We start from the raw sequence: 15935 nt of genomic DNA on the forward strand, positions 1-15935 counted from the left end.
ATCCTCACCCCACGGATGTTTGGGGATGTTTGCTCTGCAGCTCCTCAGCGGCACAACCCAAGCAAAGACATGACCCCTAGTTTTGTCTCCATGTGAGGAAATGAAGATGGGTGGCTGCTGCAGTGCATTTAATGCATGGGATGCTGCAGCAGGACAGAGGGATCTGCACTGCAACTGCTCCAGGTACCTTTTGGGAGGAACATCAGGCAGGAATCAGCTGGTGCATGAGGCTTGTTATAGCTGATTAAATGGCTAAGGAATATTACAGAGTTGAATTGTAGGACTCTCCACTGCATTTGGGAGCTCACTTGGAGGCACTGAGAACATCTATATTTGTTGAGTATCTATATTTTCTCTTGATAGAGATCTTGATTGTCTGAAACAGGAATTCCCAGATTAGTGGATATAAAGAAAACATGGCCTGAGCTGGCCCCAAAAAACAATTGAGTAACAGAGCTGGGGGCAAAATTTCCATTTCCCGACTTTCACTCTTGCAGTTTAACTAAAAGGTGTGATTTTTATTGTCACTGTTAGGGAATTGGATGATGTATAGGTAGGTCATAACTTTGGCAAAGAAATAATTGGAGACCTCAAGGCCCTGACAGTTGACTACTCTGGATGCTAACAAAATTAGTTAATCAACAGTGATGAAATTATATCATGATAGAATAAGTGAAGCACGCAAACAGCATGACTGGAGCCTGTTTAACACCTGCTGTTTACCTTGGTTCATGCCAATTTATAAAATGGGTTAAGCTATTTCCATTCCAGCATCCTGTTCTCCATGTGGGAGAAATTTTGTCTAATGAAATGTGTTCAACTGAAAAATTATTTTTTGAGGCTCATTAATGTCTTTCTTCTGTGAAAAGGAGGTGCAGTTCGATGTGCATGCTGAATTCTGACCCCTCTGGATCAGAGAAGGTGGCAAAGCATAAAATATGGAAATTATTTTCTTATGTTTCTTTGTGCTTCATGGTAGGACTGGTTCTACTCTGGGATGGATGGATGGATGGATGGATGGATGGATGGATGGATGGATGGATGGATGGATTTGGGCCTGGGAAAGGCCAGACAGCTCTACTTCAACAGGTATCCTGCATTTTTCTCTTCCTAGGTGTAGTAAGATGGTGTGAATCTAATTTACAGCAGAATTTATTAGGCTAATCCTGTGTGGTTCTCTCTGTGGGAACAGATGTGGCTTTTTGCAATATATAGATAGAGGTTCCACTTCCAGCATTATTTTGTTTATAAATGTATTTAAAAATCCCCACAGACAAAAAAACCTACTTCTGATAATGGGAAGCAGTAGGCTGGTACCTGATTCCAAAGTGAGCATTTGTGAGCATAGGGCTGATAATATGAGGAAAACTAAATAATGATCTGGGAGTTTAAATTGCCTTATTCAGAAGGAGATGACAATGTTCAGCATCTCACAGGATTTGACCCTGCAAGGGATATCTGGCATTTCTCAACACTTCTACTGTGCTTCTACAAATCCTCAACATAATATTTTTTTAATAAAACTTTTTAAAAATTGCTTTTATAAGAACAAATGTCAGGTACAGACACACTGACACACACAGAGACACTTTTCCCTGAGGAGATCTGGGATTTCATGGCCTTTTTTTCTTTCCCTTTCTTTTTTCTATTTTTTCCTTTTTTTTTCCTTTCTTTCCTTATTCCAGGCAGGGATCTGAGGAACAAGGCTGTTTGTCAGGCAGGGTTTTTGTCTGAAGTGGAATGTGCCTGGCCTTCCCAATGAAAGGCTTTGAAATGGGCTGCCCGAGGGATCTCCCGGCCAGCTCACTCACCCTGCTGCAGGAGCGAGGGTGGCTCTGCTGGGCTGGGCTGGCCTGGCAGGATGGGTACACAGCAGTGCAGGATTCTGAGAGTGGGGCCAGCTGGAGAGTCCTGACTGAGCAAATCCTAAAGGGACTCCTTATTCTGCTGGGAATAAACGTGGGATTGGCTTCACTGCCAGCCCCTGGCAAGAGGGACCTGCTGGTGGCAGGGAGGGCTTTGTCCCCAGCATTTGTGATGTGTCTGGGACAGAGCTGTCCTGACCAGGAAGGGGGCTGGGGGAGACATTCTTGAAGTGAGAGTGATCCTAAAATTGCTTCAGTGGCAACATGAGTTCAACCAGATCCCAAATCTGAGGAGCATGGATATAACTTTGTGTTACTTGTCCTTCTCTTCTCTGCTTCTTCTTTGCTCCCTCAGCATTTCCAGAAATCCCTTCAGGCTTTGTGTCTTACTGCCCATTTGCTGCTCTTTATTTTTCCTGACAGCTGTTTGTATGGGTTCTGATATGATCAAGTGCTCAGTGTCATTCCCAGTCCTGTTATTAGGCATTTTTAAGTGCATAAAACTGCCTGGCTGGCACATGCAGTATTGCATTGCCTGGAGATTCAGATGGGTTTTCTTGCATCCTCTGAAGCATCTTCCCCAAGCAGGTAATGGATGCATTTTTCCTTTTAAATGAATAATACCCCCAGGAAATAAAGGAAAATGCTAATACTGCTGTTCCCTTGGGGTTTTATTTTCTGGAAGGCCTCTCACCAAAAAAAACTACTGCCAGGCTGGGCAGGAGGGTTGGACCTTCAGAAATGCAATGGCTTAGGGCTTTTAAATGCAAATCCATGTTTCTGGGATCCCATTTAATAGAAAGAGCTGGTGTGAAAGCACCACCTATAAATACATGCAGTTTTAAAAATCTCTTCACTTGAAGAATAATTTAGCTTTGGCAATTTCCTGTTCATATGACAATTAATACATTTTTCATGGTAATGGCTATATTCTTAAAGCTGGAAAAAAAAATCATACTTCTGTTAATCAGGGATAGCACAGCCTCAGCCTAGTGTATGTAAACTTGCTGATTTCTCAGGGCCTTTAGCAAAGGACTGCTTTCTGAAGTGAGAATTATCACTAACATTAAAGAATACTTGAGATTAAATTCTACCCTCAGCAAATTCAAGTCTTGAATACAGAGAATGACAGACAGCACTTGACTTAGTAATTGCTGTCTAAATAATAATCCAAATGGGCAAAATTCACAGGCACAAAATCACTTGCACAGGTCTGCAGTGATGTATCCCTGGGTGTATAAATTGCCCTAGGCAAGAACACAGATCAAGGCAGGGCAAATGCACGGGAAACCGGGAGCTACACCTTCATTCAGCTTTCTTTTTCTGTACCTGTCTTTCAGTTTGTGGGCTGGGAACCAGGAACTCTTAAAACTGTTGTGAAACTTCATGGATGAGAATTTCTGGAATTATTTGAGGTCCTCTTCAGTGGGGTGGCATATTATTAGGACTGGAACAGCACCAGATACTGAGTTCATGCATGGGCCCTGGGGACTGTAGCTTGACTCAGATGCTGTAGGTAAATTTAAATCTGTGCCACAGTTGCTACGTCCGCAGAGAATGGCTGTTTTCCTTTTAATCTGCTGCTCTTCAATGGGTTTCCAGCCTTTGCTAGCCTGTCTTTGTGAAATGAATTTTCACCATTCAAAAGCAGCAGTGTTTTATTTTTGTTTTAGCTGTGCTTGGGAATGCAGAGCAATTCAATCAAGAGGAAAATACACCATGAAAAGCTCTGAAAGCCCCGAGGTCAAGGATCTGAAGTTACCCACAATATTAATGACAAACCAGTGGCTGCACCATGGCAACGGACTGAAGAATACGTGGCGTGGAAACCATAAGTAGTTTGGGGCTTTGAAAGAGCACAAACGGGAGAAAAATGGAAATTACATCATGTTCTCTCTGTTCTGTGCTAGGACAGCCATGTACAGTCTAATTCCCAGTGCTGGTGAGTCCAAGACTTTCACAAGGGCCCCATAAGAGAAAGGCTTTGGAGCTAGAATTGGACCAGTGAAAAGTTTTGTTGAAAAGGGGGAAAGGTTTGGGTGGAAGCAAGTGAGATGAAGTTACTTGGAAAAAAAAGATGCTGATGCTATGGGATCTCCATTCTTGGGTTCTCCTCTGGGATTCCCTGCTGGGTCCAAGTGAGTCACTGAAAAATCAAACATTGGTGGTGAAGCTGACTAGAAATATGAGCCTCAGCTCCTTTGCCTGAGCTGGGAATTAGTGGCAATAGGTTGTGCTGTTGACTTCAACAATAGGGTGTTGCTTCCTGATTAAGTTAAGGGATTGTTTCCAAAACCTCCTCTAGATAGGATAGCTTGTTATTCTTTATTTTTAATAAAAGAGATGTTTCTGTGACCATCCCTGCTGGCTGATAGTACATGAGATAATAAAGAGCAGAAGATAATGGAGATATATATGAACTGTCCAGTTCTGGCATCTCATGACAGTGCTGTTGAGCAGGGATGGGGGAGACAATTGGAAGAGTTAAAGTGAGAAAACTCATGAACTGAGATAAAGGTGATTTAGTGAGTAACCCAAAAGCTGTGCCCACAAACAAAGCAGAACAAGGCATTCATTCAGCCTTTCCCCTGGGCAGGCAGATGCTCAGCCTTCCCCAGGAAAGCAAGGCTCCATCGTGTGTGTGATGGGGAAGACAAGCACCATCACTCCCAGTGTCCCCTGTTCCTTTTTCTTCCTTGAGTTCTGAGTAGAGCAGGATGCCATGTGGGGTGGGACATCCCTTGGGTCCCCTAGGGTCAGCTGTCCCCTCCCACATTGCTGTGTACTGACTTGCTGGTGGGGTGGGGTGAGACAGAAAAGGACTTGACTCATATGCAAACTCTGCTCAGCATTAATGAAACATCTCTGTATAATCCACACAGTTTTCAGCACAAATCCAAAACACAGCCCCATACCAGCTACTGTGAGGAAAATTAACCCTATGCCAGCCAAAATCAGCACATAGTGTTAGAACTGAGCTCTACAAAGCAGTGATGGTCCCCATTGCCATACCTGGCTACTCCATTCTTGAGTTAAGTCTGGATTTTTGCTGTAGTGCAGCATGTACTGAAGCTCTGCCCAACCCTCATGTGGCAAACATTAACATCATGCCTTGGACAATGCTGGCAGCTGCATCTTATTTTGCACAAATTCCTTTTTTTTTCTATTTTTTTCAGCTGCACGAGCACATCATCCATAGAACCATCCACAGAGCTTTCTATGGAATGAATGTGAATTTTTCTTTTTTTAAGTCATGCCCTTACATTTTGGGACACCAGTGGTACAGACCCAAAACTGGGTCATGGTGAATTGCGTCACTGAACAGCCCAGAGTTCCACAACATCTGTTGCTGCAGCATTTGTTGTGTACACTTGCAACCAATGACCTAATTCTGCTTGTGTGAGCAGGGAGTGCACTTGGGCAGGGAGAGGGCTGAGAACATCTTGAGGAGAGCCCTATGCAGGAATCTGTCCATTCAGATTGCAACAGCTCAGTTGCAACAACGGAATGAGAAGAGAGGCCTGCAAGGCAGCATGACTTTGTGCAAGAACACCAAACATCATTGAGAGAGTGGGCAAGAAAGCCATTTAAAATCAGAACAGGAAGATTTTAAAATAAACACCAAACTTCCCCTGATAAAGGCAAGAAAGGAAGCAGTGAGCTTGTTGCAGTAAAAGCTGCAAATGATCACTTAGTGCCTAAAATATACCATAAGGCCTTTTAAGGGTATGGAAGGCAGTAGCTCAGAAGGCGTTAAATTTGAGACAGGAGGGCTGTTCAGGGCACTCTGGTGAAGAGTTTCCTTTGAAGCACTCTGATGACTTGGGAAAAGCTGGGATTAAATGACAGAAGGGGACAGAAAGTTCAGCTGCTGGGACATGAGGCTGAGAAATGTGACTTTTTTCTTTCTCTTGGTTGGCATTTCTTGAATACCTTTTAATTTCTTGTTCAGTGCATTGTTCAGTGTCAATCCAGATGACCTTGGGTGTTTTACTTCTGAACATGAGTTGCTTCTTTCCATATTTTCTAATGCTTGTGGTGACTTAGCTCTACAACAAAGAGAAATGAGATGAAACTGCATTGTCATGAGTACTCTTATTTCCTGAGGGCATCCTGCTTTCCAAAATAATCCTAATTAAACCAGTTTACCTCTTTTTTAACTGCCTTCTTTTCTCCTCATACTTGTTGAAATGCCTAGCATAGTTGTGAATAGATAGGAATGGAGATGAAGAGCAAGAGGAGGAGTGATGGTGAAATGTGCATGTGAGCAACCAGGGTGATCCAAACTTCAGTTTCTGTGGAATTGTTTTCCTGACTAGTGTCCCAGGGCAGGGCCATGCTCTGGATTCCTGCTCCCTTTCCATGGCTGGCCAGAACTGGCTGGCAGCAGAGTTTGGTCCCACGGAAAATCTGCAGGAATTTGGTATCTGCCTTAGAGGGAATTAGCAGGACAAGACTGGTGACCAGGTTTGGGGCAGAAAAGAAATGTTGTTTTTCTGATGGTGAAGGAACTTGTGTGGGTTTTGGACTTCTGTTGCTTCCAAAAATTTTTAACAGAAGAATCTTCTAGGACGGAGAAAGGTAAAAAAAGGTTCCCCATCCTAAGTGACTCTAGAAAGTTGTAACAGGGCAATCTGGGAGGAGTTTTTGTAGCATCCTTGTTCTGTTTTGCTTTTGCTTTCTCTGTTTTGCTGGTCAAGCCAGATACTGATTACTCCAAGCTACTCTCCCCTCAAAACCAGCCCAGATGTTCCACTAGGACTAAGAATCACAAATCTGCCTCTCTCTGGCTGTTTACTTAACTCCCCTCATCAATGCCTTGATCTTTCTCAAGATGGTTGTGTGGCTCTGGAGCCACAGCTGCCTCCCAAGCACAGCTCTCACGCACTGCCTGTATCACACAGCCACCTGTGGGGACTCTGGGGGCTTCTCTGGGGCTTCAGATCTCTCTGCAAGCACGGAGGGGGCTGAGCCTGCTATTGACAGCGTGTTCAGCCTGGTGCCAGCACACACCAGAGCAGTGAGACCCCAGGGGAGCTGCTGTCCCTGCCTTCTGAGATATTCCTAGCCTTGCAGAATGTGTCTCGTGGCTGTTGGCTGTGCAAGGCTCTCAGCATGCAAAGGAGGGTTGGCCACTGCTCCTCCAGCTGTTCCTCAAGTGTTCTGTGTCAGTGTAACCCTTTGTACAATATCAGAACCAGCAGCTAGAGATGGAAAATCACCAAAGTGCAAGGCGTGCTGACATGCCCAGCGCCTGACATCAGATTCCTCGGAAAGGAGCCTGAGGAATCTGGGAACTGTGGCACATGATGGATTATTTCTGGTTTGGCCTGTCTCCCCTGTGCAGCTTATTTCTGTCAGTCTCTGCTCCTCTTGACAGCTGGAGGGTTGTGGAAATGCAACTTGTCTCTGGCTGCCTTTACTATTCCAGCTCTGCTAACAGGCTGGCGTGAGTCTGAGGGTGACACACACGAATGGTGATCATGTGTCCTGAGGTGACAAAGTCCTGGAGTACAGTCTGCTCTGTTCTTTCCAGCAAGGATGCAAAAATAATCGTGCCTGTTTGCTGGAAGCAAAAGGCATGATAAAACTCGAGCCCCTGTGTCCCTTCACAGCTTTTAAGCAATTAGGGACCAAGAAAAAGAGTTTACATGGGTTGTAGAGAAAAGGCAGGTTTAAAGTGCACTGCAATCTTCTGATCCCTTCAAGCTGCTCCCAGGCCTTTCTAGCTCATGGGGGGGAATGTTCCAAGCTCTCCCAGCCCAGCTCTTTCCCTGACCTTGTTGCTGCAGTCAGATGTTAGCCCAGGCAGCATTGGGCATGGCTTGCAAATTGTGGATGGAGCACCATGTCCCCTGCCTGCCAAGCCCTCTGCAAGGCTCTGAGCTCTGTGCAAGCGAGGGGTGAGACCCAGGGGAAGATGTTCTGAGTAAGCACAAGCTTAGGGCCCAGCCTGCCAAAGGCTGAAAGCTCCCAGCTCCCCAGTGATGCCACTGGGGCTCAGGACATTCAGTGCCTGGTGCATGGAGTGGCTTGCCCAGATGTAACAAGAATGGTTTTTATTTCAGGCTTGAGTGATCCTACTTTAGTGTGGGAGACATGGCTTAGGCAGCTTCTTTTGTTCCAGCCTGTTTTGAAAAGACTCAAAGAACAGTGCTACAACTCTGCGAAGCTCTTGATAGTTCAGCTTTCACCCTCTAAGAGCGTCTAACAGCAGGAAATAATCTGTACAAATCTTACCCTGAAGCATGCAGATTCAAAAAAATCAGAGAACCAGCAATGCTGCTGGATGGTCCCACATCTGCAGTGGGTCTAAACCCAGGGCTGAAACCAAGTTTGCAGCAGCATCTTCACTCTGGATCCAAGTTTTCTTTTAGAGTCATATGTTTATATATTGTGAATATGGTGGTGGCTGGATTCACAAAAGCTTACCAAGTAGCTATTTGGTGTGGTTAATGCTGGGGGCAATATTAAGTGGTCAGTCCCTTTTAGTAACATTGAATTTTTATTTCACTCTGCACAGAAATTTATCCCCACCCCAGGGTTTAGTGAAGGGTCAACCTATCTTTGAGCTCATTTTCTACAGGGTGGACCAGAGAATCTATTCTAGCAGAGATCAGAGGAAAATAATGGCACTTGTGGGAAGGGTGATCTCACCCAAGGATTGTTTGAATCCTTTCACACAGGTAGAAGCAGGGGCTCACTGCACAGACCAGTCTTTTCTGGGCACTGGTGCCAAATTTGTTCTGTCAGCAAATACGCTCTGGTAGCACATGACACCTTCTAGGTATGCAAAGGGGGCAAGATGAGCCACAAGCTCCTGCGAGAGTTCCAAAAAAAGAGTGAAACTCCTGCACTGCTTGCTCATGGCCTCCCTGGAGTCAGCACAGGGGGAATTTAGAGCCTTCCCCTGCCATCTTGCTTCCCATGAGCACCTGGCAAAGAATGCCTGATGCAAAAAATAAACCATGGCAAATGCTCTGTTTCCATTACTGTATGGGGAATGAGTGGCTTATGTAATGTGCAGTGTGAAACCACTGCAGGGATCAAATATAAATATTGCCCTATTGTGGAATGTACTGGTGGCATAGCTGATATTTTTGTGGCTGATGAAAAATCAAAGCTCATTATCACTCCTGAGGTTTACCCTCTCTGTGTGTGTTGGTGTGTGGGTCTGTCTATTTCTGTGTATTAAAGGCTCTGGGTCAAATCCTGATAATTCTATTTTTACTTTGTCACTACTCAGGCAAAACTTTCATTGACACTAATTGGAAAGCTACCTAAGGAAGGGTGTTGAGGGAGTTGAGAAGCTGACTGTAACCTGCCTTGATTTTGGTTTCTGAAAATCCCTTTCTTGAGATTTACTTTATATAACATATACTTCTTAGTGCAGGTTTAAAGTTGGTGCAAATTTACACTGCATCACTGGAGCCATACATGGGTTTTTATCAGTTGGGATGCGTTTTGGTCTGCATTTAGGATAGAGGTGTGCTGTGTGCCTGTGGACCTGCACTTTACAGGATTTTCCCCAGGGAAGGGCTGAGGGAGGGTCTGTGTTTGAAGTCACCCAATGGCAGTGGAGCAGTGCTGACTCTCACTGTAGTTCTGGCATGCAGTGCATTCATCTTTTTCATTTTTTTCCCCTTTCATCACTGAAGGCATTTGGAGTTTGATGGAGGGATTCAAACAAGTTCTCTTCAACCTCAAAGATTTTCCTGCTCTTTTCCTTCCAACCTGCTCCTTCCAAGCTTGTTCTCTCTGAACTGCTGCTACTATCTGGCACAAAGGTGGCACTTTGTCACTTGGCAGGGAGGACCCCACATGAAAGGCACCTGGGGAAGAGCTGGCTTGTGGAGTGAGAGCCTTATCCAGCAGGAGAAATATGAGGTGCATACCCAGCAGATGAAACAATCATCTGGCAATGAGTTGAGAATGTTTGCCAGGTAGGAGCTCTGAGTGAGAGGCAGTCAGAAAGATGTGTCTTTTATAATCAGCCTGGTTTTTGATTTTGGACTCGCTCAAATTGTGTACTTGCTTCTCAGGAAGAATTTGGTTTGAGGAAAAAACAGACAAATCCATTCTGGACAGATGGTGCTGCAAAAAAGAGTGGCAGAGAGGTGGCAGGAAAGCAAAGGGAGGAGTGGGTGTGAAAGGAGGATGGAGAGAGGGAATGTCTGATACAGGCCCAGGCAAGTCTGTGAGGGATGATGTGAGCCAGCCCCTGAAGGGAGCCAGGAGCTCGTGGTGGTACGTGGAAATTGTGTCAACAAGAGGGAACTGGTGTGAGGGCACAGGGGCTTTCCTTTCCCTCCTGTGGCACTAATGAGAGCTGTCAAGCTGCAGCCCTCACTGGACACAGACACAGGCTTTGTTCTTGGCTCTCTCTCCACATCCTGAGCTTCTCTTTCTTGGTGCTACCACTCAAACTAGTTCCCAAACTCCCCTGGAAACTCAGACACAAGCCATCCAATTCCTTTCTTACCATCAACCTGTTTTTACCAAGTGGGTTATTTTCTAGCTATTCCTAGAGAGCGTGGATGAGACCAAGCTTTGGGCCACAGTGGTGCCATGGAAAAAAAAGCATGGGAAATATTCTGATTATTGTCATGTTTTGCTATTAGCCAACCAGTGGTGGAAGAGCTGCCAAGAACTCATTGCAGAGAAGAGGTTCCCAAATTGCACAGTGACATTTAGTGGTACCCAAAGTCCTCTTTGATGTTATCAGGCCTCTGAATCTCTCCAGAAAAGGGATATATCCAGCCTGTGCTCCCACACTTACAGAAAGGTGCCATCCTGCCAGAACAACCTTTGAAAAGAGATGATGAATAGATCAGGAAATAAACAGGTTGGTTATTCTCAGTGGCACATGAAGCTCTGTGGAGACAGCAGAAGGACCATCTCTCCAAAAGCAGAGATGCTTTTACTCTAGTGATATCCACAGAACAAGAAATTTTTTCTTTGTGTATCAACTTTACCATCAGGTAAAACTTCGGGTTTATTACTGTTTGATATGACATGATGTCCCAGCTATTGGCCCAGCCTGCTGATTCAGCTGCAAGAAAGTAAATTAGGCTTCAGATGCAGCCCTGGACTTCTGGGGAAACCATGCTGCTTTTCCTGGGATATCTGTAGAAACAATAAAATGTAGAAATCTCTTTTATTACAAGCCTTTTTCATGAGGTTGCTGACTGACTATTTGGAAAACAGAAAAGACTGTGTAATTTGGATAATTTTGCATATGAAGGCTCTCATGTTTCTCATCTTCATTCATTACTATACTTAATATGTAATTACAGTCAGCTATTAGCCATTAGCAGTTAATTCCCTGTTACTGATGAAGATGGAATTGAGTTGCCACTTCCAAGTGTTTTATTTCATGCTTCTTAGTGCCTGAGCCTCCAGAGAAACATCTCTGAAATATCTCTGTAGGGCAGGCAAAGCATGACCTTCCTAGAACTGGTCTGGAGTTGTGTTGCAACCTAAACAATAAGCATTCAGGATTTTCATTCAGTTTTTCATTTCACAACATTTGAAAATGTTTTGAAGCCCTCCAGGAGGCTTCAGGAGTTAAATGAGCTACCTAGGCAGGTGGTGGGGATGGTCAGCATGACTTTCTGTGTTTAGAAATGTCTGTGTAGGATTTCCAGCTTCAAATCTAGATTTTCATCCCTCCTTCCCACTGACAGCACAGGAAGACAGGGATGGAGATTTTGGTCAGTTCATCACCCAAAATTTTCTTCTACTGCACAGGGAGAGTGGCTGTGGGTGGATCTCTGCATCCCCCATGGATCCCCAAGGGCTGTGGGTGGATCTCTCCATCCCCATGGATCCCCACAGGCTGTGGTGGATCTCTCCATCCCCATGGATCCCCAGGGGCTGCAGGTTTTTCCAGCCCACAGTGCGTGTGTGAACCACAGGAGTGCACTGCAGAGTGCATACATAGCACCGCTCTCTGCCCTGAGAAAAACCCTAAGGGTGCTGTGCCCTGGAGTGAGCTCAATCCTTTTTTAAACAGATATGTGACGTGTTTGTTTAAGAGCAAAGAAAGGACTGGACATCAAACACTTTAGAGCCTGAGCCTGCCATGGAATAATTCCTGCAAAATACTGGGTGACCTCCAGTCACTGATGAGTGTGAAAGCCAAGGATTTTAGCACATAGCAGCTCCTTAATAAAAGTAGTGTGATATGAGTGGAGCAAAATTCCCCTTCCTGAGCCAAGAAAGAAAAGAAGCATCTTCTCCAGGCATCTCTTGCACTCCGAGACACTCATTCTGTGGTTTTTTATGCACCTACTTTGATCCTCTGGACAAGAAGCTTCCGTCTTAAAAATCCTGAGCCTCTGTTCCCAGTCTGGTTGCTTCCAAAATGCTCCTTCCTCTCAGGCTGCTCAGTGGAGTGGCTTTTCTGATCCCTCATTTCCTGGGACCGTGCCAGCCCTTTAAAGGGTTCATGTTCAATTGCTCCTCTGTGCCACTTTCTGGTCACCAAGGAAATGCCTCCAGCCATCAAGGAGGAGTGCAGCTGATGGGGATGGTTCCAGCCAAATCCCTCAGCAGGAGGGTAAAAAGACACAGAAACTGCCGAGAAAGCCATGCTCAAAGTAAGAAGTGATCACTTTAGGAGTATCCATTCACAGCTCCCCTCCAGCTTGCCTCTAGATCTTAACATCCTTTAAAAATATTATTGCTGCTACTATGGTTTGGAAAATCTAGAAATAGGGGAAACTCTAGAGAAAAAGGAAATCTAAATATACCTGTAACTCCACAGGATATTTTCATATGTAGTTTGCAAAGTTGTTGTATGACTAATTGATGGCATGGTTGATATTGTGCCATTGATTAGATAGGCACTGACTGAACCATCCATCCCACCCTGTGGGGTTGAAGTGCTGAATGTTTTTGTTGTCATTATCATAATTCTGGCTTTCAGTTCCATGGACAAGGGCCAGAACTGGAACTCCAGCTCCAGCCACCCCAAACATGGGTGGTGTGAGGAAGCTGACCAGTGTCAGTACACAGAGGTCAGAGGTGGACAGAAAAAAGAGCTGCTTCTTGCAACCACTTCTGCTCCTTTTGCACTTGCACTGTGGCCAAGCTTGAGTGGCTGTCAGCCACACACATGCCAAAACACACTGAGTGCTGTGCTGGGGAGTGAAGGGAGCCAGAGCCAGCTCGGGCCAGCTGTGCAGCAGCTGCTGCCCTGGGGTGGGCTGTGTGCCTTCTGTGTGACACTGCTCAGTGTGTGCCTGCTGTGTGTGACACTGTTCTGTGTGTGACACTGCTTGGTGTGTAACACTGCTCAGTGTGTGCCTGCTGTGTGTGACACTGCTCAATGTGTGACACCACTCAGTGTGTGCCTGCTGTGTGTGACACTGTTCTGTGTGTGACACTGCCTTTGTGTGACACTGCCTTTGTGTGACACTGCTCAGTGTGTGCCTGCTGTGTGTGACACTGTTCTGTGTGTGACACTGCTTGGTGTGTGATACTGCTCAATGTGTGACACCACTCAGTGTGTGCCTGCTCAGTGACACCGCTGGCTGTGACTGCGCCCCAGGGCTGTGACACTCATCCTGCTCTGCACACTGAACCACATTACTCTGCCCCTTTCCAGCTTTGCTCTCCATTTCCCAAGGCTTTCCTCTTCTGATGAGTTTTGAGCTTGAGGATTCATTTCTTTGGGCACAGGTAGAAGAGAAGTAACGCACTGAAAAATGAACATGTTATGGAAGTGTCTGTACTGCTCGTGCAGAGGATGGATTGTCAGTAGGCAGAGATGGACAGGGAACTTTCTGCTGCCTGGGACAGAGCAGGATATTGGGCAGATCCTGGCAAGCGAAACAGCTGTGTGACAAGGAAGAGAAGTGATGTATATTTTACTCTGGGGAACTCTACCCAGCCATATCAGTATATCTCATCTTGGGCTTTACTTTCTCCTTGCTCTAAAAGGATCACATTGTCAGCATTCAGGAAAGGAATGCTAAACACTTGTATTCCCATGTCTCCTTGCGCAGAATCCATTGCCATGTGCAAAAGATGCAGTGAGCCGAGGCACTTAGCATGAACTTTGAGGATTAAGGCTGTAATGTGGGAAAATGTTGGGCAGGTTTCCCTTGAGAGGCTCTCACAGTGTTCCTGCAATGCAAACCTCCTGCATAGCTGCAGGGCTGAGATAAGCAGTTCTGCCAAAAGAGTAGCTAACCAGATGAGAAGAAATCCACCTCAGTCTACAGGCATGAGCCCTGAAGCCACTTGGATCTTGTGTTCACTGTAGTCTGAGCAAAAAGCCTTCCCCCTTGTCCTTGTGTAACTAAAACCAGCACACCCATGTACAAGCAGAGGTGGGCAGTGTTACTAGGCTGTGTTTATTGCTGAAGATTTCTTCCAAGACTCATGTTGTCTGTTTACTTTAAAATCCAGTGTTTAAGGCAGATTCCTTCTGTAGCCAGCAGAGAACAATGACCAATTTTACTGGGTCCTATCTGAAGAGATGTGTTTAAGATGGATTTGATGATTTGCTCCCTGGCTCCTTAGCCTTCTTAATGTTTAATGGGTATGATCCAGCCTGTTCCAATTTTGACATATTCAGTCAGAGGTTTAGGCACTACTCATCTGGGTTAACAGTTCTCAGGGCTTACATTTCCCCCCTTATCTATGAAAAGCAAAGATTTATGTAGCTCAGCTGACGTGCAGTAGCTGAGTAAACCAGAGCAACTCAGTTGAGTGTCTGAGAATGAGACACATTTAACTGCAATTTATAAAATACCAAAGGATGTACCTCTAGTTGCTTACACTTCATTACCTTCAGAAAGTGGGTAGTTGATGTTTATCATAGCTAATTGCCAAACTGTGCAGTGGGAAGGCAACTCTAAAAGCCTTCTCATCTATCCTCTGCTGCAGTTACCTGTGCACAGATGTTTATGCCTGTAAAGATGTCAATTATTGGAGACCTGCTGACCCAATGCTTCATTATCTCAGTAGTCTGAAAGCTCTTCCTAAGCTGAAGCCAAATTTACCATGTCTTTGTGGGTGCTTGTTAGCATTTCAACATAGGTAATTAAACTAATGTATTAATGATCAACCAAATAAAGCAAAATATCCCAAAGGATGTTGAAGTGGACAAGGGAGAAGGGAGGTTGCAGTACATCTGCAGACATAACCAGATTTTGACAGTGAGAAGATGTGACTGTCTGTAGTGTTAAAGAGATGTTTTAGGAAGTGCTCTGTTTGTGGAAGGTTGGAACATTTACCTTTTTTTAAGTCACTTTCCTTGGAAAAACTGCAAGTGACTTTGAGGGCTCTTCCAAGTTAATGAATATTTAATGATGGAGCAATTTGAAAAGTAAAGGAGAGCTTCAGCAAGGTCCTTTTTGCACCTGTACACCAGACTCTCCCTGGTCCTTGTGATGTGGTATTTGTTCAGTTAGAGTGATAGCCCCTTGGTGTTATAGATGGGAAGGAAGTTGTTTTGAAGCTCATTCACAGGCAGAGCTCGCTGGAAGGGTGCAAATTCTTCAAAAGCTCATTAAATTATTACCTTCATCCTGGAGTGCACACTGCAAAACATTTACCCCCAGTTCTTAATGCCACCATCCATTCAGACTTATTATTGCAGGGCAGGTCATGGGATGTAATGTCCTGCTGACAGTGCTGCCACAGGCTCCAAACACCCCACAAATATGGGAAGCTCAGGGCTCACATTCCTAGGGCTCCCATTACTCCAAAGCACTTTGCTGCCAGGTCAGAGCTTCCAGGCAGGGCAAGGCAGGGTCCATTCACCAGTGAGTGTCTCCTGAGGCACAGCAGAACATTAAACACATGGTGCTCAGCAGATTGGTTCTCCTCAGCAGCTTGGCTCTCCACACTGAGAAACCTGTTTGTCTGTCATTTCAAGGACTCTGGGTTATTTTGCTTAGCACACAGAGACATAAATAGATCTTGTCTTAAGATATCAAAGCTGCTTTGGGTCCTATTTGTGGCAGAAGCTAACTGCTAATGGAATGAAAATCCATAAATGTTGTGGGCAGCTTTTATCACCCAAATGTTTAAGGAAGCTGTACCACAGACTGTGCT

This window comes from Zonotrichia albicollis, chromosome 12, assembly GCF_047830755.1.
Source record: "Zonotrichia albicollis isolate bZonAlb1 chromosome 12, bZonAlb1.hap1, whole genome shotgun sequence".
Taxonomy (NCBI): domain Eukaryota; kingdom Metazoa; phylum Chordata; class Aves; order Passeriformes; family Passerellidae; genus Zonotrichia; species Zonotrichia albicollis.